Raw genomic sequence first — 27916 nt, 5'->3', positions numbered from 1 at the left:
GTTAACAGCAGCTATTTCTAGGGAAGGGAATAAGGTTGAAAGTAGGCGCTGGGATGGGTAGAAGGGATATTAACTTTTACTTTACATATTGCTACATCATTTAAAGGTTTTAAAAATTAAAAAAAATTTTAATTGATGTACAGTCGATTTATAATGCTGTGTTGGCTTCTAGTGTACAGCATAGTGATTCAATTATACATACATATATATTTCCTTTTCATGTTCTTCTTTATGATAGATTATTATAAGATATTGAATGCAGTTCCCTGTGCTATACAGTAAGACCTTGTTGTTTATTTTATATTGAATTTTTTTTTCAAGGAGCATGCATTCATATATTACTCTCACTAAAACATAATGACGGTTCAAATTCCAATGGCATCCAACACACCACTTCGGGCATGGGGCGGGAACGCAGTCTCCAGTGAAGTGGTGAATGGTTGGCAAAGTTCAGCTGCACAGAAGTGGCTTCTGATGTTCTGAAGTTCCCGTAAGGGAGAAGCCTCAAACTTGCTCTTTCTTAGTCAAATCTAAGACTCTGGGGATTAGCCACGTAGCAGATCTCAGGCGAATGTGTGAAACTTCTGAGCTGAGCCTTTTGGTTCTGCCCATGTGGTGCCCCAGTGACAATCCAAAAAGTGGAAAGTTCTGTCAATTTCACTGGTTGCTTTGACTACAAAACGGGCCTGTCCCTCCCCTAGACGGCTCACTGACAGCATCAGTCAGACCAGTTAGACTTGCTGTCACGAAGACAACAAGCCCACTTATTAGACAGAAATGCTTCCTTTTCTACCAGTCGCCGTCCCTTCTTGCACAGACAGAACCGAAAACATGCATGGCGCCCCCCTGCTGTTCACTTAAGTCATCAGCTTCTTTGTTCAATCTTTGAAGCTGCTTTTTGGCAGGAGTGTGGAGGAGGCCCAAGGACTTCCTAGCCTAAGAGCTGAAGTCAGTTCAGCTTGCAGGGAGCCCTGGCGGACGGGGGGAAGACCGGCTTTGGATCCTGACAGACCTAGATCTGCGCCCTGTCTGTCCTCCTGGGCACTGTGACTGTAGGAAAGTTCCTCCACCTCTCTGGGCCTTACTTGACTTATCTGCAAATGAGGAGCATATTCTGCAATTCAACTGCTGTAAGGATTAAACATGCCTTGCATGGAGTCTGCCCTGTCGTCCCTGTGTTACTGTACGCATACTGAAGAGAAACACCAGGGTTTGCTTTTGAAGGAGAATCATTCTGAAATTGTCATCTGGTCCATAAGCTTTCCTTCTGGTTTGCCTTTTTCAATTCAGCAAAGGTCTCTTTTCTGGCTTGAGCAATATCTTGAATTTCAGGTTCAAGGCAGTTTGGTTTTCGGGTGGGGTGGGGTCAGCACAGTTTGGGGTGTCCTAGTGGGCTTCTGCTCCCAGCAACTTGCCCATGTCTTCAAAATATCTGGTAAATACTGAAAGCAAATTTCACTGAGCTGGTAATTCCAGGGGAAACAGGACTTCAGACTGTTTACCGAGAAGACACCCAGGCAGGCACTATTTGGTCTGATTTTTACCACCGGGGACAATTTTACTTTTTCGGTCCTCCCAATTCTCCTGCCACCGCGGCAGGAGTCCTTTTGGGGTTAGGGCTCAGGCAGTTCTGTGGGCCGCAGTGAGACCCACCCACTTCTCATCTTCAGAAGGACAGAATAACAGGGGTGGGTACAAAAAGTGTATTCGGCTTCCTGTGTCTGGAAGCAGACCAACCTGAAGCACAGGAACACTGGACAGTGTTAAAAACCTAGCTGGGAGCGCTACCTTCATATACGCAGAGGGGAGACATGGACGCTTTATGAACATGGCTGAATTCCCACTGAACTGAGCTCCCCACCAATTACCACTTGGCCACATGGTTGGGGTGACCAGCAAGACGAACCAGGTGCTTCCCGAGAAGTAATCTCACAGAGCTGTTGGTGGGGCTGCAGAATGGACACGGGAACAAAGGAAGGTCGCCCAGCTGGTCCACTGCAGAGCCTGGATTTTCATCTATGCTGTTGGCCGCTGAGTCCAAGCTTGGAACTGCTGGGGTAATGAAAGGTCCTACGGACCCCATCACAGTGGACCAGCCAGTGACTTTGAGGAAGTGGTTGAACATCTCTGCAGCCTCAGTTTACTTATCCATGAGAATGGGAGCAAGAAGAGGCTCTCCCTCGGAAAGCAGTTGCGTGGATGCAGCGATTTAACACATCTAGAGTCTGCTGCACGGTGTCGGCACATCCTACGGGCCCGCACGCTGTTATCTGTCAGTGTTGTGATTACTGTTATTTCTGAATCCTAGACCCCTACAGCAGCTCCATCAAACAGGCCTTATGGCCATTTCATAATGAGGAAACTGAGGCTCAGAGCTTTTAAGTGACTTAGGAGAGTGAGCCAGCAAGGGGCAGAGCCGACTTGCACGTACCAGTGCTACAGGTACCCAGCCCCTGGTGAAGGTGGGAAGCTGGGCATTAGCGGGTGGCAAGGGATGTGACATGGAAACACAAAGCACTGAAGTAACACACAAAGCCTTGCTTTTGTTTTAGCCTAGGGTGGCTCAGGCTCCTGACTGGTGCTCTGGCCTCTCTCCCAGGTCGCCACACTACAGCCCCTGATGGCATCCTTTCTCCTGACCCCATTCCCAATAGAGGCCTGTGAAGAACCAGACTGCCCCCCTCTTCACAGGGGGGAGGGTGATGTGGCAGCCAGGGCGGAACCTGCGGAGGGGGCCACGTTTGACGGTGTGGAACTTGGGGTCTCTCTGCCTGATGATCAGCAGAGGTGGGCTCAGGCCCTTCTAGACTGTTCAGCTGTGGCAGAAAACTAATTCCAGAGCCCCCCACGTGACAGGAAGCTGCCTCTCTGAACAGGTCTGTGCTCAGTGTGCAGCTGTGTGGATGCTCAGGGCATGGGGAAAGCAGAAGCCTCTGTCAGGCAGTCAAGCAAAAAAAAAATGAAAAGGTCAAGAAAAGTCCCCTGCAGAAGATTTTAGGACTGTGGGGTGTTTTATACAGAGTGATGACACATGCTGTCCTCTGGACTGGGCTTAGAGAGTGACAGAACTTTCTAGGTTAAAAAAATTTTTGTTTGTTTAGCAACATCTGTTAGTCATGCAACAATATTTACTATGTGCCAAATTGATGCTGGGCACTTGCTGGGTGCGAGGGAGAGCAGAGAACATGACGGCCCCCCATCTCTGCCCTCAGCGGGCTCATGCTCTAGAAGGGAGACAGGCATTAAACACATGCTTAGAAGAATCATTATATGAACTGTAACAGGGATAAGCATAATGAGGGAAAAGGCACAGAATGGAGGAATCTGATCTAATGGGATGGTGGACAGTCAGAGAAAGCGATATTTAATCTGAGGCTTGAAGTTTCCAGGGAAGTAGGCCAGGCAGAGCTGGGTGGGCCAGATTCATCATTCATTCATTTATTCCACAGTTATTTGTTGAATACCTCCCATTACCAGGCACTATTCTAGACGATTAGGAAACACGAGTGAGCGAATCAGACCAAAACTGCTATGCTTATAGAGTTAAACTCCCAGTCATTCTGATTATTGCCATGTAACCAGCACTCAGTTGTACTGCAATGTATCAAACTCAAAACTGTGTGTGTCAGGAAAGGCTCTGCTGGCTGGTTCATCACCACAGAGCATGATCAGGGCTTCCTCACACACGTGACTGGATCCTGTCTGAGATGGAGGGTGACTAATCTCCAAGGGCCTCTGACTCTGAGTTCAAAGCCAGGTGCAGATTACTCAAGCATTTGGGACTCTGAATATTTGTATTTGTCTAATTCACTTTGGCAACAGCAAGCCAATGAGTGTGAATTGGGCACCCCTGAGATATGCCTGTAGATCAGGAGTCAGCAAATGGGTCTGTAGACCAAACATAGCCCTCTGCTTGTTCTTATAAAGTTTTATTGAAACACAGGTACGCTCATCGGTTTTGTTTTTGTCTTGCCTATGGCTGCTTTCACACTACCGTAGTTGAAAAGGGATCAGTGTCTGCCACAGAGATTGTCCTGCCCACAAAACCTAAAATATTCATTGTCTGCTTTTTATAGAAAAAGTTTGCTGACCTTTGCTATATAGTTTCCGTGACTTAAATATCCATGATGCGCCAGTTACTGGACAAGGGCTTTATATGCATCAAGTCATTTGATTCCCATGGCAGTCCTTTGAGAAAGGTATTACACCCATTTTACAGATAGAAACATAGAAGTCTGAGGGGGTTAAATAACGTCTCCAAGATCATAATAAGTTGTGGAACTGAGATTTGAATTCAAGTTGACATTAAGGACCTGGCTGTTTTAGACTTCAATGATGGATTTTCAAGATGCCAGCCATGTAAAGTCCCACTCTCAGTAAGCGGCAAGTGCTGTCCAGGAGGGATAAAGTAGCCCCTTTAATTAAGGCCAGGATGAGGTGTTCATACTTTAATGGGAAGCATGGGAGACAAGAGCTTACAGCAGGGAGGGAGGGAGAAGGACAGGTCGGTCCTGATACTCAAGGACTTCCCAGGACTCCAGCCCCTTGGCTCATGGTCTGGGATCCAGATCTGTCACCTGGGGAACTCCTGTGGGGCCCTCCATACTGGTATTGCTTCCAGAGGTTAGGGACTAGCGGCCAAGTTAGGGAGGTAACAGCAGGAACGCAAAGATGGGGGTGGATGAGAGGAACTCAAGGAGAGTGGTGGTAGCCAGGACAGTGACTTCCCCAAGACGTCCGCAGCCTGACGTCTGGAGCTTGTGAATATGTTAGGTTAGGTGGCAAAGGGGAACTCAGGCTGCAGATGGAATTAAAGCTCCCAATCAGCTAGCGTCACAAGAGAGAGGTAAAATCTTGGATTATCTAGGTGGGCCTGATGTAATCACAATAGTCCTTCAGAATGAAGGAAGGGGACAGAAGGAGTCAGAGGGAGAGTTGAAGATGCTACACAGCTGGCTTTGAAGATGGAGGAAGGAGCTCTAGAAGCTGGAAAAACCAAGGTAACAGATTCTCCCCTAGAGCATCCGTGCAGCTCTGCCGACAACTTGCCTTAGCCCAGTGAGACCCGTTTCCAACTTCTGACCTCCAGAACTGTAAGACAATGAATCTGTGCTGTTTTCTGCTACTTAATTTGCCGTCATTCGTCATAACAGCAATAGAGAACCAGTACAGGGAACAACCCACTGCATCAGCTTGCTGCAAACCCAGGTATGTCATCGAGGGAGGTGGACACGGAATTCCTGATTAAATTAGAAGAGATGCCCTTGGTGGCAAAAACCCCATTAGTTAAACAAAAACATGGAAAGTAGCCTAAAGTGATCGTGCTGGGTGCATTGGTGCCTCTTACTGCTCACAACGGTAGCAGTGTCATCTGCTGAGACTGAGCACTTACTGTGTGCAAGGCTCTGGGCTCACATTTCTATTCTTTGTAGCAACTCCATGACCTAGGCTTTGGTCTCCATTTTTCCATATAAAGGGAGAAACTCAGAGAGCTTAAATGACCTACACAAGGTCATACATACAGAAAGGGGTTCTGAATTCAAGTTTCATTCCATCATGCAACATTGTTGGGGCAAATCTACTCTGAGCTTTCTTTACCCTTTCAAATATTTGGGGGAGAGGAAAGAGAGAAGGTTATACACCCCACGGGGGAGAGATGTTATCCATCCTGGCTATTACTTAACCCCTCTGCCTTGAACAATATCTAGTGCTTAGCAGGCCCTCCATATATGCATTTTCTTTTCCCCAATGATGAGTGAAAAAATGGATGGATGGAGGGAAAACTCTAGTGTAGGAAAATGGAAACCTAAGTTAGAATCGAAGAGCCGTAGAGCTGGAAGTGACCTCAGAAATGGTTTAATCCGCTTCTTTGCTTTTACAGATGGGCAAACTAGTCACAGTGAGTAGAAGAGGGTGATCTCTGAGGGAGTCAAAAAAACGCTCTGCTGAGGAGGGGTGGTTTTGGATGCACACACATTTAAGAAGAGTGGGTTATTGGATTATAAATGGAACTTCACATGTAACTGATTCCGTTCCAGATATTCTAAACTGACCCTGAGAAGATACAGGCTAACGTGGGTCATTCTACTATCTCACTCTCAGGACTAGTCATTGCCTCCAGGCAGTGGGAGAAGAGGGGATGCCCAGGCAGACATCAGAGCAGACAACAGAACACAGGGGCTGACTTTCAGAGCTGATTCTCTTCCTCAGCCCTTGGTGAAGTCCTAGGTGCTCCCTGACCTTGGAAAAGAGCAGAATTTTCACCAGAGTTCGACAGTCTTGCACTTGTCAGAGCATGCAAATCTGAGAGGAACGAGGTTCCAGAAGCAGGCGGGCCAAGGGAGTAGGTGCGAAGAGTTTTTGCAAAAGGAGAAAGAGAACGGAGCAGGGATGTCTTTTCCATACAGGGAAGCTGAGACACCTGGCACACCTGAGACTGGTAAGAATGTGCCTAATAAACGTGGCTCAGCACTTGGTGAATGCAGAACCGTGTGAGTTCCAGACAGCCTTGTGGGTTTCACATCGGGTCAGTCCTTTAAAGGTTGGAGGTAACAAGAGCAGAGGGAGGACTGGGCTATAAAATGATTGTGTAACTTCACCTGTTGTGTTAGGCAACATGCGAAGGTCAGTGTTTCAACTGGGTGAATGAAAAGATCAAAGTTTTCTCTTTGTTCATTGTAAGGAAAATGTACACGACAATTCAAAGGCCTGCTGTATAGACTGTGGATTTAGGGTGGTATTAAGAGGCTCTTAATTTGGAGAACTTCTTTGCAAAAGAGAAAGGATTGGATATGATAATATAATCAGACACAGACACATCTGATTCATCTTCAAAGGGAGACAGCACAGGAGTGGCTAAGAACTTGAAGTCAAAATGGACCACTCTAATTGCCATAGATATTGGCAGAGTCACATCTCAAGCTGCTTCATCTTCAAAAAGAAAAAAAATAATAGAAACCTTTCATAGGATTGTTTTGAGGATTAACACAGGCAATGCAGGTGGTGCATAATACATACTCAGCAAACACATGTAATTTGTATCCATTTTCCAGCGCCCTGGTGATGTTTTCCATCACCAAATATTTTAGTGAAGCTGTGGTGTGTACATGAATTTCTGCCTCTCTGATTGGTCTTTTAAAATGTTGGATACAATGTGTCTAGAGGAAGAGATGAAATAACACTCATCCTCTAGTTTTGCAACCAAATGAGTCCCGGAGTAGAAAAGGACAAATGAGCCTGTGTGTGGAATGCAGACCCAGCTACTTAGGCTGGAGGAAGGGATCTCTAGTCAGCTCCCCTAGACGCACAGCCAGCAATCTGTGCTCCGGATGGGTGCCCTCTCTGCCTTACTACGTTGTAAATACGGGGCCATTTTCCTGTGGTCTTCCTGCAACTCGAGCCTCTAAATTACAGAGACAAATGCATATACCTTCCACACAGACATCACCCGGGACCAGCCCAAGATCTCCACTCCCATGGAATCCAGGCAGATGGGGTTAGTTCCTTGACCAAACACCAGTGTGTGCTTTGTTTACAAGAATCAGGTGAGCAAAACCAGGAGCGGTGCTCCAGGCGGGCGGGCTGAGCTGACCCCAGGGAAAAAAATCTGGAAACTTAGGCTCCCTGGCAGTACCGGACCTGGTGTGCTAACTGATGTGTTTGCTGATTAAATTCTGAACCCAAACCTGTTTGGGGCTTGCGTCAGTTTTGCGTCTTTGATCCTTGATTTTGCAGTGCTTCGGTTCTCAATTTATTGTTTTGTTTGTTTTGTTTTGTTTTCAGTAAACTGCATAAATGACTCATCAGCAGGAAATGTGGACAAATAGTCAACGTAACTGAAAATACAAGTAAACCTATTTCTTTCGTGGGGAGGATTTGCTTAAAGGGGAAAGAACCTTGGGAAGACAGACTGTAGTTCCCAGGGCAAAACTCTGCTTTGTGTGGGATCCTGGCCCCTTTCTCTGAGACAGAGATGGCAGGGGCCCAGCTGGGAAGGGGGCATCTATCCATGTGGGGAGCTTGGGATGACTGGTTTAGAACTGGCAGTCGCTTCATCAGGAACGTAAGTGATTCTTGAAGCGCAATCTGACAGCTGTGTGTGTGGGCACACACGCGTGTGTTTTCTGTAATACTAAAGAATGATCTTTCTGGCCACTCATATGACTAATGCAATGACCGATTATAGACGGAGGTCTAGTTCTATGACTCACTGAGCAGACGATGACGCTGCGCACTACCAAACATACCGTGAAAGAACTGAAACAGGGTTAGCAGCTAGGTAGGACACTTACCACGTGGGCACAGTCTTTGGGGACATAAAGTCTGTTCCTTGATTGCAATGCCTGCGTGCCCTTTGATTCCGAAATCTTCCTAATTCCCATGGAAACAACTTTGTGAGCACGGCAGTCACAGAGAGCGGTTAGGAGAACTTGCCTTTGCCTCCTAACTGAGATGAGAGCGAGGCAAAGCGGCAGTGCTGATGAGAGCGTTGCGTCAGCAGGGCCTCTCCAGAGTTCACGTGTGGACTGAATCCAAGTTGCAAAGTTCAGGAGGTCCCCAGAGCTCGCTGGAGAGCCTTTCTGTGAAGACTCATGAGAGGTGGGAATATTTCTCTTCCTTTGTTCGGGCCAGGTGACCAACTCCCTCCGCTTTCCCACCTGACCTCCTTGTGAGTCCCCGCGGTGGGCACTTCCCCATCTTCCCATCGGTGACAGGCCTGAGAGCCTGCTGGGACACCACACTGGCAGGAAGGGTCGCACTCCCGGGAAGTTTCTCTCCATTATGACTGTCTATTGAATACAGAAAACAGGAACCTCCAACTAATCTTCTGATTCTAGGTATCTGGCAAAAGCAAAATAAAACTGAAGGCAATATATTGTCTTGCCACAACGCAACTGAAATAATACGGGTCGGTATGACTATGGATCATATGGTAAGTCTGTTTTTAGTCTTTTGAGGAATCTCCGTACTGTTTTCCATAGTGGCTGCACCAAATTACATTCCCACCAGCAGTGTAGGAGGGCTCCCTTTCCTCGACACCCTCTCCAGCATTTATCATTTGTGGACATTTGAATGATGGCCATTCTGACTGGTGTGAGGTGATACCTCATTGTAGATTTGATTTGCATTTCTCTGATAGTTAGCGACATTGAGCATTTTTTTCATGTGCTTACTGGCCATGTGTATGTCTTCACTGAAGAATTGCTTGTTTAGGTCTTCTGCCTATTTGTAGAATGGGTTGTTTATATTTTTATTATTAAGTTATATGAGCTGTTTATCTATTCTGGAAATTAAGCCCTTGTTGGCTTCATCTTTTGCAAATATTTTCTCCCATTCTGTAGGTTGCCTTTTTGTTTTGCTTATGGTTTCCTTTGCTGTGCAAAAGCTTATAAGTTTAATTAGGTCCTATTTGTTTATTTTTGCTTTTTTTCCTATTGCCTGGGTAGACTGCCCTAGGAGAACATTGCTAAGATTTATGTCAGAGAATATTTTGTCTATGTTTTCTTCTAAGAGGTTTATAGTGTCTTGTCTTATGTTTAAGTCTTTAAGTCATTTTGAGTTAATTTTGGTGTATGGTGTGAGGGAGTGTGCTAGCTTCATTGATTTACATGTTGCTGTCCAATTTTCCCAACACCATTTGCTGAAGAGACTGTCTTTACTCCATTGTGTGTTCTTGCCTCCTTCGCCAAAGATTAATTGACCAAAAGTCTGTGGGTTTATTTCTGGGCTCTCTATTCTGTTCCACTGATCCATATGGCTGTTTTTATGCCAACAGTATGCTGTTTTGATGACTGTAGCTCTGTAGTGTTGTCTGAAGTCTGGGAGGGTTATTCCTCCAGCTTCATTCTTTTTCTTCAGTGTTGCTTTGGCAATTCTGGGTCTTTTGTGATTCCATATAAATTTCAGGATAATTTGTTCTAGCTCTGTGAAAAATGTCCTGGGCAATTTGATAGGGATGGCATTAAATCTGTAGATTGCTTTGGGTAGTATGGCCATTTTAACAATATTAATTCTTCCAATCCAGGAACATGGCCCTTTCTTTAATATCATAAAAATAAAAATTTGGAAGAAGGAAGAAAGCTTCTCATGCACCCTGAGTAAGGATGAATTTGCCCTTTGAAATAACAAATGTCACAGGATGTGTACACATTTTCATTAAATTAAAAGTGGCATGATCACTGCAGGGGTTAAGACCTCAGAGATTGGAACCGGGCGCCCTGGGCTGTCACTTGCCATCTGCAAGACAGTGGGCATGTTATAAATGCACTGTGCCTCAGATTCCCTGTTGATAAAATGGGGACAAAAACAGAACTGATCTTAATAAGGATGGCTCTGAGAATTAAACAAGTTAATATGTGCATAATTTCTGAAGTGGTGCCTGGCAATAATTAACCATTATATATCTATATCTATATCTATATCTATATCTATATCTATATCATCTATATATCACCTCCTATTCTATTCCTAAGGTGCTACTATTTTATGGTATCACTTCTATTTCCCTACCATTTTTGTCAAGCTAGTTTATCATAATTGAACATTATTTTTATTATTTTAGTATATGCTGTTCTCTGGCCTCTTACACCTTGTTCAATCATTTGCTCATTCATTCAAGCCTTTCAACAAATTTTTTTTTGCAAACTTATCATGAGCCAAGAACATAAGAACATTTGAATTCCTTTTTTTGAGTACATTTAAAAAAGGATGGCTGGCCTCGCTTAACTGATATTTTTTTGCCTTTTTTTTTTCCTGTAATTATAGAGATACTCAGTAGTGTATCTCACTGGCAGGTATCCTCAGGGAATCTCACCAACATTTTTGCCAGATTCTATTTCCTAGGAAGTTTTTCTTTTCTTCTCAGTTCTCTGAAAATATATATGTTGGTGCCTACATATTTAAAAAGGAATTGATTCTGTCCTTGTTTCATTTCTTTTCTTTCTTCTAATAAAACTTTTCTGAGCATATGCTAAGTGCCCTCCACTTGCCCACGCCACGCGGCAGGTACAAATACCCCAAGCATCCTCTTTGTAGAGCTCCGAGTCTACCGGGGAGATTGATGTTCAACAGAAAGCACACAAATATATTGGTAATCCCAAATTATTCTAAGTGCTATAAAGGAAAAAAATTTAACATACGATGAGAGGGTATTAACAGATGACTAGATTTAGAATGGGAGGGTCAAGGAAGGGTCACTGAGGAAGTGACATCCGAGGTGAAGAAGGGGTGATGGGCTTTGGGGCACAGGGAAGAACTGTGTGGGGAGCCTGGGGCAGAGGAGCCCATCCAGCCCCTGCAGAGCCTGGAAGGAAGCCCTGGCGGAGAGAGGCAACGGAACAGGTGAGGAGGTGTGGCTGGCGGGGCAGGCTGGTTCGGGGTTCTCTGCTTTATGGTCACACGCAAGGACTGCCTCTAAAGGGGTGCAAGCAGTGGAGTTCCGTAGGCAGGTTCACTTTTTGGAAGGATCCTCTCGTGCTCTGTGAATGAAATGGGCTAGAGGACCACTGGAGGTCATAGCGGCTTTGGGGAGGTCCTGAGCCTGAGCTCCCCGTCGCTTGACTGGATCAGCGAAGAACATCCAAAGTCCTGTTGATGAGAACATCTGATATTCCTAACCACTGAGCCCACTGTAACTGTAGGAGACAGTGGCCAAATCCAGTGGTCTCCACCATGGGGTGACATGCTCTAGAAAGTGTAGGAGACAGTCCAGTGCAGGGTGGCAGGGAAATATTAGGTCTTCTAATTCTAAAAATAGTAAATAAACTAAAAACTTTAAAAATCTCATTCTTTCAAAATTATCCATTTCTTTGTACATTTTATAATGTACAAAATACACACACATAAATATATGCATATGTATGTGCACACACATATGTGTGATTTATGAGCAAACACATGTGCATATATGGGGTGGTGCTAAAAAGCTTTCTGCTGACTGGGGGCTGTTGCTTCCATGCTGCCAGTCTGTTCTCTGTGTCAAGGGTTACTCTGACTCAACCCTGAGTTACTATTATAGGATTTTTAATTGAGATTTAAAGAAAACATAGGCCACAATATAGACAAATAAATTCAAACAAGTGAAAACGACAACAAATGTAACTAAACGTCTGCTCATCTCACAAGGCTCAGCCTTTCCAAAGCCTAGGACAGGGCCTGACACACAGTAGGTTTTTCATATATATTTGCTGAATGGCTACATGGATGAAGGGAGAACTAATTTAATGAATAAAAGTAAAATCAATTCTGTGACCTAAAATTTACCTATGAATGATCTTAAACTGCTTCAGTGCCCTAATAAATAGAACTGCTAACCTCTCACTTGACTGCAGGCAAACGTTTCAGACACATACTGTTTTTCTGTGTGACTCCCTGGTTCCTTTGTGGGGCTCAGTCTTCTAACCAGCACCTTATCCCATCCAGGCTTTGAGAGTTTCTGGGCGCCGGCTGGGTCCCCTGCCTGGCAGATGCTCAGCAGCGTGCACTTCTTCATCGCATTCCCTCCCAGCCTCCCTGGCTCGCCTTCCTCAGGGCCACACCCATTAAACTCCTGGTTCCGGCAGGAGAAGCGTAAGTGAAATGTGAAACCCATCTTCAGCGGATCGTCTTTTCTCCAGCCAGCCTGGGTATTGATTCAGGTTCTCTCCCTCAAAGTGAGGGTCGATGACATGTGACGAGGTAAACAAACAGCGCGGGTTCTGGCGATGTTCTGAGGAGCCACTAAGAATTCCCTGGGGTGAGCGGGGAATCCCAGGCAGAGGTCTGCCTTGGCTCCCGGCGGCCACCGCTGCGGCTGAACAACCCTGAGCAAAGACTGCAAATCACATAGATGGCCGTGGGGGCCGGCAGGCAGTGCGAACGCAGGGTGGGCTTCCAGGGCCGTGGAGGACAGGGGACTTATGCAGTGTCCAGAGGGAACAGCTGCTCCTCGATTCTAGCCCAATGCCTCCATGTAAAATCACTTTAGATAAAATACTCCATTTTTCAAATGTTGGCAATTGATTCAACTTAAAAGACCCCATTGTCTTGGCTGAAGAAAACATGGCAGAGGGCTGGAATCCACCCATGAGCCACCTTTGCAACTTCCGGTCAGAGCTGTTTTCTTCCAGAATCTCCCTAGTTCCTTCTTGGCTTGGTGTCACATTTGTTTCATATCTTTCCTTCCTCTCTTCTAAATAGCCTTAAATTAGTCCAGATTTTTTTTTCTTCAGTCCTTATGGAGGAGGAAACAATAGGGATCTTTTTTTTTTATATAAGTGTTGTTTGGAAATTAAAAATAAAAACAACCACAAGTCTTCCTTTTTCAGTGGAAGAACAGAGCCGCCTGCCGCAGACTTGGGAGCAAAGGAGCAGAGGATTAGAAGAAAATTTGGAAGAAGAGGCAGGCAGTCAGCTTTTCCTCCTCCAACTCTCACCTGGAACCCCGTGTTGATCCTTCATTCCCTGCAATGCCCTTCCTACCTTCCTGTTTCAAGGGCTCTCTCTTCTGGCCGAACCTAGGCCTGGGACTCCTTCCATCCAGATTTGTAGGAACCTTAAGTTCTCAAGTCCCTTGAGGTGGACGCAGCACCGAAGTTGATTAATAACAACTCTATTTTCCTTTGGGAACTGACTCCTTCCAATTGGGAGGCAGGGGTGTGTGTCCATCCACACATCCTGTCCTCCTCTGCCTGGGGACCTGCACGTGGGTGCCCAAGGGAGGGTGGTTCCCCACGAAAACATTGACAAGCTGGCACTCAAAAAAAAAAGCCCATTGCTGGCGACCACCTGACCCAACACGGGGTAATGTGGCTTTGGGGAGGAGGCCAGTTCCCAGAGAAGCTTTTGCCTAGTTTGCTCAGGCTGTGGGCGAGGAAGCTGAAGTTCGCAGATGACCAGCCTGAAGCACAAGAGATGGGACCTGTGGTGTGTCATCCGTTTGTGATGCAGCTCGTGGGCTCTGGGCCATATTGGTTTATCGGTTCTCTGCCTCAGTTGCCTTATCTGCAAAATGATCACAATGGTTTCTGACTCAAATAAATTTTCTGAGAACGAATGAGGTCTTATCTTCAAAGTACACTGTGTTTTCCAAGTATACAGTGTAACTAGTAAACAGATTACCCTGGAGGGTGGGTGCACATCCGGTAAAATCAAGTAACACAACGCCTTGAATAGGTTTCTCCTTCCATCCCAAACTATCTCAAGGACTGTAGGACCTGAGACGTGCTAATTCTTGGGCAAGCTGGATTGCTCTAGAGAAGTTTCCAGTTGTTGATTTCCACCACTGAGAAGTGGCAGAGTGTGGTTAGCCGGAGAGGGGGATTCACAGACCTGGGCTTTAATTCTGGGTTTGTCAGTTTCTACTTTGACCTTGGGCAAGTTACTTGAATTCTCTTTCAGTCTTCTCATCTGTGGATGGAATGAATGGCTGAAGCTACCGCAGTAGTGGTGAAGATGGCAGGAGACCAGGAGAGGAAGTGCTCAGGGTGCTTGCTCATACACACGCGCTCAGCAAGTGCCAGCCAGTGAGGAGGAGGATGAAGGACTGGTGCCAGTAGTCATACTGTCTTAGTGACGATATGGAAGGACCAAGGGTGAGCACATCACAGGTAAGCCAGCTCAGGTGGTCCTCTGCTCTTCGCCGTGCTGCCCCGGGCTGGTCCTACAAGACCAACTATTAGAGGCAGTAGGGTCATCCAGTGTGGTGCTGCTTGTGTAGAGAAAATGCCCTCCTTTCTAGTAAAGGGAATGACAATGGAGGGAAGGAGAAGGGAAAAGAGGCAGGACTGGCCTGGTGGTGGTGGTTCTTTCTGTCAGTTTGCCCCAGTCCCAGCCCAGTTTGATGGCTTCACAGAATGTCCTTTTCTGAACCTCCAGGGTACCCAGGTCTCCCTGTCCTAGCCTCCTGTGCTTTCCTGCTAGCTCCCCTCACAAAATAACTGAACTTGTATTTGTATAGTTACTCGTTAACCATGTCTCCCCCAGCAGACACAAGTTCCATGAAATTAGAGACTATTTCTGTCTCACTCACCATGGACTTCTTATGACCCCAGTCTCTCTATTATAGTAGGTTTTCAATAAATATTTGAACAGTAAACAGAAACATGAACCTGACATGAGCTTTCTGGTTCTTTCCGTGTCTGGGAACATGGAGCACCACGTTAGATTACGTTTGTGATAAAATTGCCCCAACTTATCAGGGAGCCCTGGCTGGAGCTTTCACTTTTCCCCTCCAGAAGAAATTCCCACATGAGGCAGAGACTCCTTTGGAGTAATGCGTCCTTACTCTGTCTGGGTTAACGGTCCCACACAGGCACTGCCTTTATTTATAGTCAGGCAAGGGTTCATTCAATGTGGACCAGGCTTTGGCAATTCAGTCAGGAGTTAGACAGATGACGTCCTTGAAGAATCCTCAAAGAATCTACCTTCTAACAGAGGAGACCAAAAATTAAAAAGCAGAAGAGAGAATTTCAGGTAGTGATGGAAACTCTGTTGAAAATAGAAGATGGCGAGGTGATGTATGATAGTGGCTTAGGGATGGAAGGAGTAATAGAGATTTGGATGCCTAGGGGAGGTCTGAGGAGGTGGTGGTTGAACTGAGACCCAAATGACAAAGGGAACCAGCCCTATGAAGATCTGTGGAGAGCATTCCAGAAAGAGGAAGAGGCAAAGGCCCTAAGGGATAAGCTTGGTATGTTTGAGGAGTGGAAAACAGGAGCACACTGAGTCTCCATGGAGTAGGATGAGATAAGTCAGACAGGTGGGGAGGGGCTGGATCCTGTATAGCATGACAGATCTCCATTAGGCATCTGCACTTGATTTTGGGTGTGATGGGAAGATGTTAGAGGGTTTTAGCAGGGGTGAACAAATTGTTAGGAATCAGCAGCAAAAGTAGGCATGTTTTAGCAGGCCAGGAGAGAAAAGGAAAAGGCTCGGGCTGTTGGATAGTTAGATTAGTGAGGGCACTGGGCAGATAGGTGGGGGAGAGGGAGCATGGTCTGGAAGATGGTAGCATGCCCACCTCCAGCATAAAGGGACTTTACTTCATCTAAATGAGTGCCAACAAGAAACCAATTAGAACCCAATAGCCACAACTGCGCAGTAGTGACAAGGACCTAAACAGACATAACCCAATGTTCATTGTAAAATAATTAGCATTGCGGTTTAGCCCTCCCCTGCCATGGGGTTTTCTGTGTCCATCATGTGTAAAGACATGCACAAAGGGGACAAACATGACTAAGCACTCCAGGGACAAGAGCCATCAATCAATCAAGAGACCACCTCTAAGTGAGGGGACCAAACAAAGACCAGCACTGCTTTTCCTCCCTTGGATCAGTTCATCTCCCATTCTGGGAGGTGTACTTTCCCTTTGCTAATAAATTCTGTAAAATCTTTTGCAATACAACGCTGTCTCCCATCTCAATTTTTATCTTTCAGGTATGACAAGAACTGGGGTCTTTTACCTTCCCCTTTTGGGGTAGCGGGGATAGAAGAGCAGCCATAGACAGAGGAAGATATAGATCGACCTGGGGATAAACTGGATGTGAGTGGAAAAATGGAACCAATGATAATTCCTAAGGGTAGATCTGAGACTCCAGCTGACTGATTTACTCATATGGGGGGAAAAACAGAAAAGAAAGAGGGTCTTGGGAAAAAAGACTTCAACCATGTTCTGTTTTGTTCACATGAAGTTAGAGGCACTTATCAGACAGTCATTTGGAGATATCAAGGGACAGTTGGCTACACAAGTTCTGAGCTCAGTGGAGAGGTCTGGCCCCAGAGTTGGAGCTGTGGAGACATCAGCATGTGATGGTGCTTAACTCCATGGTCCTGAATGAGATCATTGGTGGAAAGTATGTGAACTATGAAGAATAGAGGGTAGGGAGGTGAATACCTTGAATATTTATGCCTATAATCGATGCTACTTTTTTTTTTTAGGGTCTGAGTCAGCCTGATAGTTTCTTCAGTTCATCATCATACTTTGTGTCTGTACCTCTGAAGAGTCATATGTTCTAATTAGTTAGATATTTAGTAGAGAAATGGTTACTGTAAGCTATCTGTAATCATATGCTAGAAATCAGTTGGTGGGTAACAGATGTACATGTGACCAAAGGAAATGCCAAAAACCCACTTCCCATGGTTGTTCCTCTTGCTTGTACACATCTATTTTTAACACTCATGATTGCAAGGCACAGCCCTAGACACTTGAGGGAACTATGTTTCCCATCAGGGACCCACAGCAACCGGACACAGTGCTGTGCCCTCGTGTGCCAACATTTACTGCTGCTGATTTGGCAACAGAACTCAAACCACAAGGAAATTTAAGAATGACCTTTGGTAGCTTGTGTATGTGTGTGTGTGTAGGATGACAGTAAGTGATTGCAGAAAACCAGTTCTATACTTCTAAGGGTTTCCTAACATGTCAAAATTTCTCAGAAAGCTTTGCTAATTTATGACTTTTTGACTAATTGTCAGAAGTATCTACTCATCTCCCTCCTAAGAGTTCACAGTCAGTAAATTATCAGCTAAGTGAATTTCATTCTTTCCTAATACGAGGTAGGTTTTGACCCAAAAACCTGAGAGGGAAACTTTGAGATTCAAACCCTATCAGGTCCCTACTGGTGGTCTGGAGCTGTGTTTCCATGACTCTCATATACCCAGTTGAAAAGCTAATTATCGCTTAACAAATGGCTTGATCTAGCTACAAATACATGGTTTGTTTTGGGAGTCAAAAAGAGCTATTTCAGTGAAGTGGTGCAGCTTAAAGGCAGCCTGTTTCGAAACCATAAGTCTTTGGTTTGGATTCAGACTCTAAAACTTACTGGTTCTATTACTGTGGGAAAGTCACCACATATTTTTTGTCTTTTGTTGCATTGTCTGTAGGATGGATATTAGAGTCATAGCTCCTCCTGAGTCCTATAAGGACTGAAATATGTTTTCTAAACCACTAAGTGCCATATAAACTTTGAGAGAGGGGAGACATCCTCACCATTTTCCCATCTTGTTCAGAAGCACTTTTGGAAGGGAGCAGAGGGTTACAGGGAGAAATGCTGTGTCCAAGGATCTGCTGAGTTCATGAATTCTCAACCGCTTTAGCTGTCACGTCTCAGTCTCCCAGGCAGGATATGGGTGAATGTGAATCCATATCGTGGTGACTCAGCAGGATCCATTAAGAACTTGGTGAACTTGATTATACCAGATGAGGAGTCATCAAACATCTTTTGGCCTCTATCACACAAAACCATATTCCGTTTCCAACTCCAGTATTTCATGCTTCATCTGACTCACTACTTCACACCCTTTCTGGACCCACTTTCAGGAGGTTTTAATGCCTCTTTCTTCAAAGTTCAACCCATTGAGGGGGGAGGCAATTAAATCATGCTTATTGACCTGTAAAATGCCCAGATCATGGGCTCCAGCAATTATAACTTAACAATTTATATTGCAAATAGATATTGCCATATTAATTAAATTACTGGAGAATTGAAAACCTAAATCCTTGGGGAATTATTAAATAAGTTGCAATATTACTATACCATGAGATATCATATAATCTTCATAAATAAGGAGATAGATCTGGATTTTCAGACATTGGAACATTACCTAGGTGTATTGTTATGTGAAAAAAAAAAACAAGTTGCAGGACATTCATTAAATGATTCCATTTATGTATACAAGGTATAAATACACTTGCCAGCATATTTATAAACAATTTCTTATGAGATCTCTAAGGTACTATTAAGGGTATACCTATTTAGGACTGAAGATAGAAGGAGATTTTTACTTTTCACTTCATATGCGTATGCCATGATCATGGATTAAGTCTTACCATACATAAATCAAATTTAGTTTTAACTAGATTATTAGCCTAATGGACGATTTGGAAGCCATTAGTGCCCCCTTCCAAGACAACAGACTGAAAACATATTACTTAGGACAACCTGGTTTCAAGTTACAAGAAAACCAACTCAACAATGCATAAAGGAGTATCTTTTCATGACAGAGTCTTCTGGAACCCCATGGACCACATGGCAGGAAGCACAGCCAGGTCTCAGAAATATCTGGAAGTGGAAAAACCATTGTGAACTCAAGCCACAGCCTCTCTCCATCTCTTGCCTCTGTTTCTCCCCACATGTCTATTTCATTCTTATTCTCTGAGACCTGCTTTTGCTGCCCCCGAGTCCTCCTGGCAGAACCTGGTGGGCCATGGTTCTCAGATCCAAATGTTATGAGACTACTCAAGTGGAGAGACTAAGTCTCGTCCCTTTGGTCCTAATTTCGTGCTTTCTAGAAGAGTCTTTGATTAGCTCAGCTTGTGCCCAGTGTCCGACCCTTGTCTAGTCAACAGTGGCCAGTGGGATGGAGCCCTGTAGTAACAAATGACTGCTGAGGGCCCATTCCAACTGAGGGTAAGGAAAGCTACGGTGGGAAGACACTCCAAAAGGTATCCCTAACAAGACTATTTACTAGATGTTTTGGGCAAGCTCGAGGGGCTGCGTTGCTAGGTTACTGAAGACACTACTTTTAATTGCCAAGTCACTAATTCACTCTTCTGTGTCATGCCACCGATTTATTTTGCTAGGAAAGTTCACGTTGAGGAACTTGTAATATGGAAATACTGGTTACAAAAAAGAACATTTTGAGTACTCTAATGTACTTACTTTAGACATATTTAGTAGCTTGACTTTACTGGGGCGAATCAGTTCACATAGTTTGGAGTCACTTGGTGTCTGAGACAACTCAACTATCACATACAGAACTGCGATGAAATTGTGAGAATGGAACAGTTTGTATCACCAGAAGTTATTCTTTCTTCTCAGTCGTCAATCCATTGACATACCAGGAACTGACTAAAGGATTGTTGTTTAAATACATTTTTAAGAGACACCAGAAGTGAAATGAAAGAATATAAGAATCCCACATAGAAGCTGTCATAGCCATCTATCCATCTGGCTAACGTTTATTATAGCACATCTACCATTGGTCAAACGCTCGCTAGGCATGAAGATTAAAGGATGGTGAGAGCATTTACCTGCCCTCAAGAAGTTCAGTCTAGTGGACTGAATGAAAAAATGAAAAATAATGTAATATCTTAAAGGATATAGATATGAGTAGGAACTTACAGCTCAGGGGAGGGAGGAGGGATGTTGGGTGAAGAGGAAGTGGTGCATTCAGTCTCATGGAATGTGAAGGTTCAGAATCTCTTACAAACACCGCAATGAAGAAAGAGTCACTATATTTTGGTTTTATGTACGTCTATCTCTGAGCTTCTACACAAAGGAAAAAACAGCTAGCTAGCTCATTTAATCCCTCATTGGACTGAGTCCCATGAGGTCAGAGCCCATGTTCCTCTTGTTTACCACCATGTCCCCTACCTTTATGATGTCTGATGCATCACAGATGCTCAGGAAGTACCACTAAAAGAAAACTGTTTACTGAAGGGAAACATACATACAGGAAAGTGCACAGAACATAAGTGCACAGCATCGTGAATTTTCATGATATGAACACCAACACCAAGATCAGGGAATATTACTGGCACCCCAGCAGACCCTCAAGCCCCCTTCCAGTCACTACTCTTAAAAGATCAACACCATCCTGACTTCAGTCACCATAGATAAGTTTTGCCAGATTTTGGACTTTACGTAGATAGAATTACATAGAATGCATTCACTTGCACTTGGCTTCTTTTGCTCAATATTATGCTTGAGGGATTCATCTGTATCCTTGAATGTATTAAATCTGTTCATTCTCTTGCCAAATAGCATTACATTATACGGATATACCAAAGTTGATTCATTTTTCTGTTGATGGATATTTGGGTTTTGGGCTCTTAAGAATAATATTGCTATTAATGCTTTTGACTATGTCTTTTGGCACACATGTAAAATTTTCTGTCGGGAATAGTCCTAGAGAAATTGTTGGGATGTGAGTAAGCTCCCAGTGCACACATTTGACATTAGTTCCTACCAAAGTTTTCAAAGTTTACTAATTTACATTCTTTTCAAAAGTACATGAGTTTCAGTTGCTTCTCATGTTGGCAGCAACTTGGAATTACCAGGCGTTTACACTGTAGCCTTTCTGGTGGGTCTGTGGTGGTATCTCACTGTGGCTTTAATTTGCATTTCTCTGATAACCAACAATGTTGATCGTCTATTTTTGTATGTTTTTGGTAATATGAGCATCCTCCTGTGAATTGTCCTTTCAATCTTTTGCTCATTTTTTTCCTTCTAATTGGGTTCTCAATCCCTTTTCTCCTTGAAGGAGTTCCGCGTGTGTTTTGGATATGAGTCCTTTGTTCAGATAGAGGTATTGCAAATATATTTTCCCACTCAGTGGCTTTCCTTTTCACTCTCTTACTGGTAGTTTTTGATAAACAGAATTTACTTTCACGTGATCCAATGAATCATTCTTTTCTTTTATGGCACTTTTATGCTTTTTGTGTCTTGTTTAAAAATATTTGACTACCTCCAGATCATGAAGATACATTCTCCTATGTTTTCTTATAGACATTTTACTGTTTTGTCTTTCATGCTTAGCTCTAAAATATAACTAGATTAATTTTTACATATGGTGGGGTCAAAATTCAGTATCTAATTTTCCCAGCACCATGAAAAGGCCATGAATTTTTGTTATAATTCAGGTGACTGATGCATGGGTCAATTCCTGTATTCTCTATTCTGTTCCACTGTTTGTCTATTCCAGTGCCTGTACCACAGAGTCTTAACTATTGTAGCTTTGCAGTGAATTCTGATACCCAACCTTCTTCTTCTTCAATGTTATCTCAGTGTTCTTGGCATTTCCATTTAAATTTTAGAATCTCAATTTCCATTAGAAAAATCTTCTGGAATTTTGGTTGGGACTGCCTGCCTAAAGGCCAGCTACTGAGTCAATAGATCAATTGGGAGAGAAGTGATAATATTTATATATTGTATCTTCCAATTGCTGAACATGAAATATATTTTCATTTATTTAATATCATCCTTACTTTCTCCTAATAATGTTTTGCCAGTTACTATATGTAGAGATTTTGCCCATATTTTGTTAGATTTATACTTTGGTCTTTGGTGTTTTATTTGCAGCTATGGTAGATGTTATTACTTTTTATTTTAATCTAATGCTACATTTATTTAGCTTTATGGAATGGTGCAGGGCATGCAGTACAAGAGCAGAGCATCTTTAATTTGTTGGAATGCACGGCAGCTCCCCAGATATGCAGTTTCTTTGGTCCCCTCATCCACATAGAGTGTATATGTGTGCTTCAGATGATTTCCCACCAGGATCTTCCCCCTAGCTTTACTGGGGGATTATTGACAATAAGAAATTATAAGAAATCATATATATTTAAGATGGGTGACCTGATGACCTGGTATATGTATACATTTGTGAAATATTCATAACGTATTTATAATAGCCAAGATAAGGAAATAATCTAAGTGCCCATCTGCTGATGAATGAATAAAGAAAACATGAGATACTCACACATATACTCATGGACACACACATAAACACAATGGAATATTATTCAGTCCTGAAAAGAAGGAAGTCTTGTGACTTGTGACAGTATAAGTGAAGGAACCTTGAGTTCCTAAGTGAAATAAGCCTGTTATAGAAGAAAAAATACTGCACAATCTCACTTATATGTGGAATCTAAAATAGACTCACAGAAATAAGAGAGTAGAAAGGTGGTTTCCAGGGGCTGAGGCAGGGGAGAAATAGGGAAATGTTGGTCAAGGTGTACAAACTTTCAGTTATGCAAGTTGAGTAAGTTCTGGAGAACTGGTGTGCAGCTAAGTGACTGCAGTCCACGATATTATATTGCGTACCTGAAATTTGCCAAGAGGGTAGATCTTGGTTGCTCTTGCCACAAAGAACAAAATAGGTCAATGTTATTGCTTTTTAAGTTTTCTACTTGTTTATTGCTGGTTTAATAAACAATGATATAAATAGAATAAAATAAAAAATAAATAATGGATCAAAGCAACTCATCAATTTAATTGGGAAAAGCTAAAAGCAGTAATTTGGTTATCACTTAGACAAAAATGAAACCATGAAAAATTTTTCTACTTTAGAACAGAATAAGAAAAGGTCAGTATGTGAGGTGACTATTGCTCAGAAAGAGAATAGAGGTGGAATAGAGCGCAGAAGACAGGCACCCTCCCTCCATCCCTGCTCTGATCACGAAGATCAGGGGTTTTCATCTGTTGAACCATCTGGCCTGCAGATGTGATATGTTTGATTGTCACAATGAATTTTTAAAATAAATTGAGTCAGTACGAACATTTGGGAGATTTTTGAAAAACACAGCCTTCTTGATTTTCTTTAAAAGCTGGAGATCTGCCTCTCTGGGCTTTGATTTCTGATGGCAGAAGCGGAGTTGGGCAGGGGTGCACTGGGTCTCCAGTTTTACCACTGCCTTTGTGACTTACTGTCTTCTGAAATGGACTCATTATGTTCCCAAGCTAGCTTTATTTTTATATCAGAACTCCTTAAAAGAGCTGTGTAAACATAGTGCTTCTGCTTTCTTACCTCCCAGGTCTGGCCTCATCCTTCTTTAGATGGCTTTTGTCCCTATCTGCTCCAATGAATTGGCTCTTTCAATGTTCTTACTGACTGAAATCTTGCCAAGTCCAGGAACCCATTCTTTGTCTTCACTGTGCATGGTCTCCTGCTATGGCAGTGGCCCTGACTGGTCATGCCTTCCTTCCTGGAGACGTGACCTTGCAAGCTTTCATGATGCAAGCTCCCGTGTTCCCCTTCTATCAGACAAGGCACTCTTAGCCCCTTTGCCTCATTTTCCCTACTGTCAGATTCGATGTGTGTTCCAGGGCTCTGCCCTCTGATCTCCCCTCTTCTCTCTCTGCCTTCTCTCCAGATGAGCTTATCCAGGAGGGCAGAGTCTTCATCATGGTCACCGCTCTATCTCCACTGTCTGTAAAAATGCCTAACACAGGATAGAAGCTTGACAAGTGTTGGTTGAAGGAACAAGTGTAAACATGGGGAATGAGGGTTCCCAGTGTTTCTTGCTTTCCAGCATTGTTTAGCTTTTCCTTACTCCTGGAGTCTCCCTGCTGACAAATGAGCTCACTAACTGGGGCTGAGGATACAGAGCATTCATTCAAAGATGAATTAATTTAACAAACGTTTATTGGAAATAAAGAAATGCAGACAGTGAAAATTATCTCTTGTGTTTCGTCTATATGGTGTTGCCCATTTTAAAAATACAAGAAATGTAATATTACAACACAAAAAAGGCAAATGGAGTCCTCTGCATTAGATGTGACTCAAAGCTCCTAATGGGGTTGCAATGTCTTTAGAGAAACTTTTTTATCTCAACTGGATGAACTTTTCTTCCAATGTTTGAGAAAACATGGTGTTTTTATTGTTGATCAAATTATCTGATTTTACACTCAAAACCGATAATTACACTCAAAACGAAATTCAACTTATATTTTTTTAGCATTGCCAAAGTCTGGAGAACTATCTTTTGGTCATTTTTGTAGTTTTAGCTTTACTGTTTATCATGCACTTTGCTGTGAACCCCAGAATTGTATGCATTTCTGCACCAATGGTCATAAAGACCTAAATTTTATCTTTGCCAGGTGTTCCAGTGAGGTTCCTTTCCAAAGATAAATAATTATACTTAAGGACAACTGTCATAAGAAACACATTATCCTTACATGTACACATTAAAACGCAGAGCAAACTGTGTAGCCGTCATTTCAGGCACAATTTCAGGCACAATTTCATAGAGTGTATTTAACTGGTGTTAAAGCTTGGAAGTCAGGGAAATTCTCTCCTTGGTGATAGTCTTTCCCTAGCCGTAACTTCTTACCCAAAGGGGGAAATTTTCCTTTCTGTTAGACCCTTTCTGGAGTTTCGAGGACTCATTTGCTGACTATATTTAGATAAGCTGTTGTATCTTAGCCAAAGACTTCTTTCCATATGTGCCTGCAGCTTTCTAAACAGGGTTCACATAAGCCACTCCTGCATCGTTTGGAATTGCTAAATGAGTTAGACAAGGTCTGTTTATTTTAGGGAGTAGACCGACACGCAGAGGCAAGGCTGTGAGGACCATAATGAGGCTGGATGGCTACTTGCTAGATGTAATCCTCTGAGCTATTTCATAAAAATGATTAATTACAGCATGTGCCGAGTCACACGAGTATCAGAGCCCAGCTGTCTGGGAGGGAAAGCTAGAAGGATGTCAGTCAGTTCTAGATGAAACTCGATATCCAGGGCAAGAAATAGTCTCTGTCCTTTCCACTCTCATCCCTCCACCTGTGCTTTTGATCCTGGGCTTCTAATAATTCTTGCCATCCTGTTTGTCAGTGTTTCCCCTACTCCTGGACTCTTTGTCAGCTGGCAAATGAGCACAAATCACCTTTAGGTATGACTGAGGACATACGGCATTAATTCAACTATTCATTTAACAAATATTTATCGAGCAGCGGTCAGGGACAATCCTAGGCTATGCAGATGCAGGCTGTCTTGGATAAGACAGTCAAGATGCTGCTCTCAGGGAATTTACATTCTTGGGTGAAGTGGGCTGATGGTGGGGAAGATAATAAACAAATAAATGAACAAGACAATGTCTGCAAGTGTCAAGCACTAGGGAAAAAAAAAAACTAGGATGATGAGGTTGACACTGATTGATGGGGTATGGGGGAGACCTCCCTAGAAGAGAATAAAGCTTGGAATAGAATCATAATGGGATCTACAATGTCTGTCCCTTCCCTCCATCTTCATCTTCTGTAGCATCTCTGTCTATGCAGAGCCAAATGTCTAGTATGTGCACCTGGATCCAGCAGGACCTGAGTCCCCGCTGCCCACCCATCCCTTTACCTTTTACAGGCTGACATGACTGAAGTAACTCCACAATTGTTACTTAAGCACGCCCTTCGCACCTAGGTACTGTTCTAAGCTCTATTCTCTTTCAATTCTCACAGCAGTTGAAGACCCTTATTTTTCGTTTTACACATGAATCCCAGAGACAGTACATAGCTTTCCCAAGGCTCACAGCTAGTAGTGTCACAGCCACAGGGCACCTCTGTCTTAAAGCTGTCTCATCCCCTTGACTTTCCTGACACGACTCTCCCAGATATCCTCTTGTCTGCCTAACACTCTCCCTGGGGATCTGCCTCCTCTGCACTCATCTCCTACCCAGGCATCTAAACTCACCCATGCACAGAGACTCTCAAATCTCTGCCCATAGCCTTGGTCTTCTCTGATATGCTATGGTTTGGTGGGATTTCCAGAGACTGACTATCATAATCAAAAGGATTTGTAACAATGGTGATCCCCACTCCCCTTAGATGATGCGGTTGGAGTCACAAGTTCCAGCAGTACTCCTGGAAGCCCTGGGGTCAATGGGTGAAACATTCTTGGGTCCAGAGGACGCTGGAACAAACTCAGAACACTCACTTAGCTACAACATAACCAAATGTATTGAGCGTGTGCTATTCTGTACCCTAGAAGGGTCCCTAAATCAGGGACAGCAGATGGGCGGTAGATATATGTACTGCCACTCCCTCTCCCAGGACAGCCATGGCTTATCAGTCCCATCACTCCTACCCCAACGATGGAAGAGGCTTCCTCAGAAGCATTCTTAACACAGCATTACTGATAGTTGCTGTGAATTGATCAGAATTAATAGAAGAGAAGCAAAACACCTGCAGTGGGATGACACACCAGGGATACGCGAGGCGCTGGGAGCATGGGGATCAGTATGACAGGCACCCCCCCACCCAGGGACCAGTAGGGAGAGACCCAGCACAAATAGACAAGAACAAAGCAGGCGAGATGCTGGGAAAGCCGCGTGTGCAGGGGCCGGTGGGAGCACGAGGTGACCACCTCACTCGAGTGGGGGGTGTGGGTGGGGGACACGGGTGGACCACATCAGAAGAGACTGAGGAGAGGCCTTATTTTCCACTGTGGGCTAGTTCCTTAGTCTCTCAGGGCCTTGGATGATTATCCTGTAATCTCGGACAGGCTTACTCAATGTCTCTGAGCCTCAGTTTCCTTATCTGTAAAATGGGGGTAATAACAACTCCTACCTCATAGGGCTGTTGTGAGGATTGAATGAATTAATCCATGTGGAGTGTTGAGAAAGTACCTGGTTCACAAAAAGTACTCAGGTGGTAGGTGCTGTTGCTTAATTCCTTTTGAGGCTGAAGGTCCAAGGGTCTCTGGTTTCATGGGGCCATCTAACATTTTCATTGAGAGGCAAAGATTAACTTTGGGACAAGTCACCTTCTCCACCTGGGTGCAGGTGGCACCTCTCTGTGGCTTGCTTGAGCAAGTCTTGCCCTGCACGCCGACAGTCCTGCCCCCTTCCTCTCTGGGGCAGCGGTCAGGTGGATGCACTGGTTGTTAGTCACCGTGCGGCAGCAGGAGCTGCGTGTCAAAGGGTAGATTGTGTGGACTTGGGGGATTTGTGGCTGTACCTCAGTGCTGGGCAGACTGGAGACAGGAGGCAGCCCCAGGGAGCAAGGGGCAGGAGACAGGGAAGGAGAAGAGATGGGAGTATGGACCTACCAGGTAATTTTAATTCTTCTATGTCTCATATCATAGTACAAGCACTGCTCTATACTCTCTATTTGAAAGCAATAAAAGAAAAGCCAGATCTTTTCATGTTAAAAAAAATAAAAATCAGTGATGAGAGGTGCAGAGAAAAAGATCCCAAGATTTAAAAAACATTCCAAGACTAAGCAACAATAGAAATGTGTTTCTGATTAGCACCCAATGAAAACAGCCAAAGCAGAAAAACAAAATTGTTACCCGATGAAGATCTGGGGGGAGGAGATTGGCTTTCAAGTCGCTTGGATTGATCTGACCCATAATCTTTATTTTACTTTGAATCTAGTAGCTGCTTTTTACCGGGAAGGGAGGGGAAGGACGAATCAAAGACCCGTCCGGGGTGTGCTGCCTGTGGGGAAAA

The sequence above is a fragment of the Vicugna pacos genome, chromosome 3 (genome assembly GCF_048564905.1).
Source record: "Vicugna pacos chromosome 3, VicPac4, whole genome shotgun sequence".
Lineage (NCBI taxonomy): Eukaryota > Metazoa > Chordata > Mammalia > Artiodactyla > Camelidae > Vicugna > Vicugna pacos.
Note: the sequence above shows the minus strand (reverse complement) of the source record.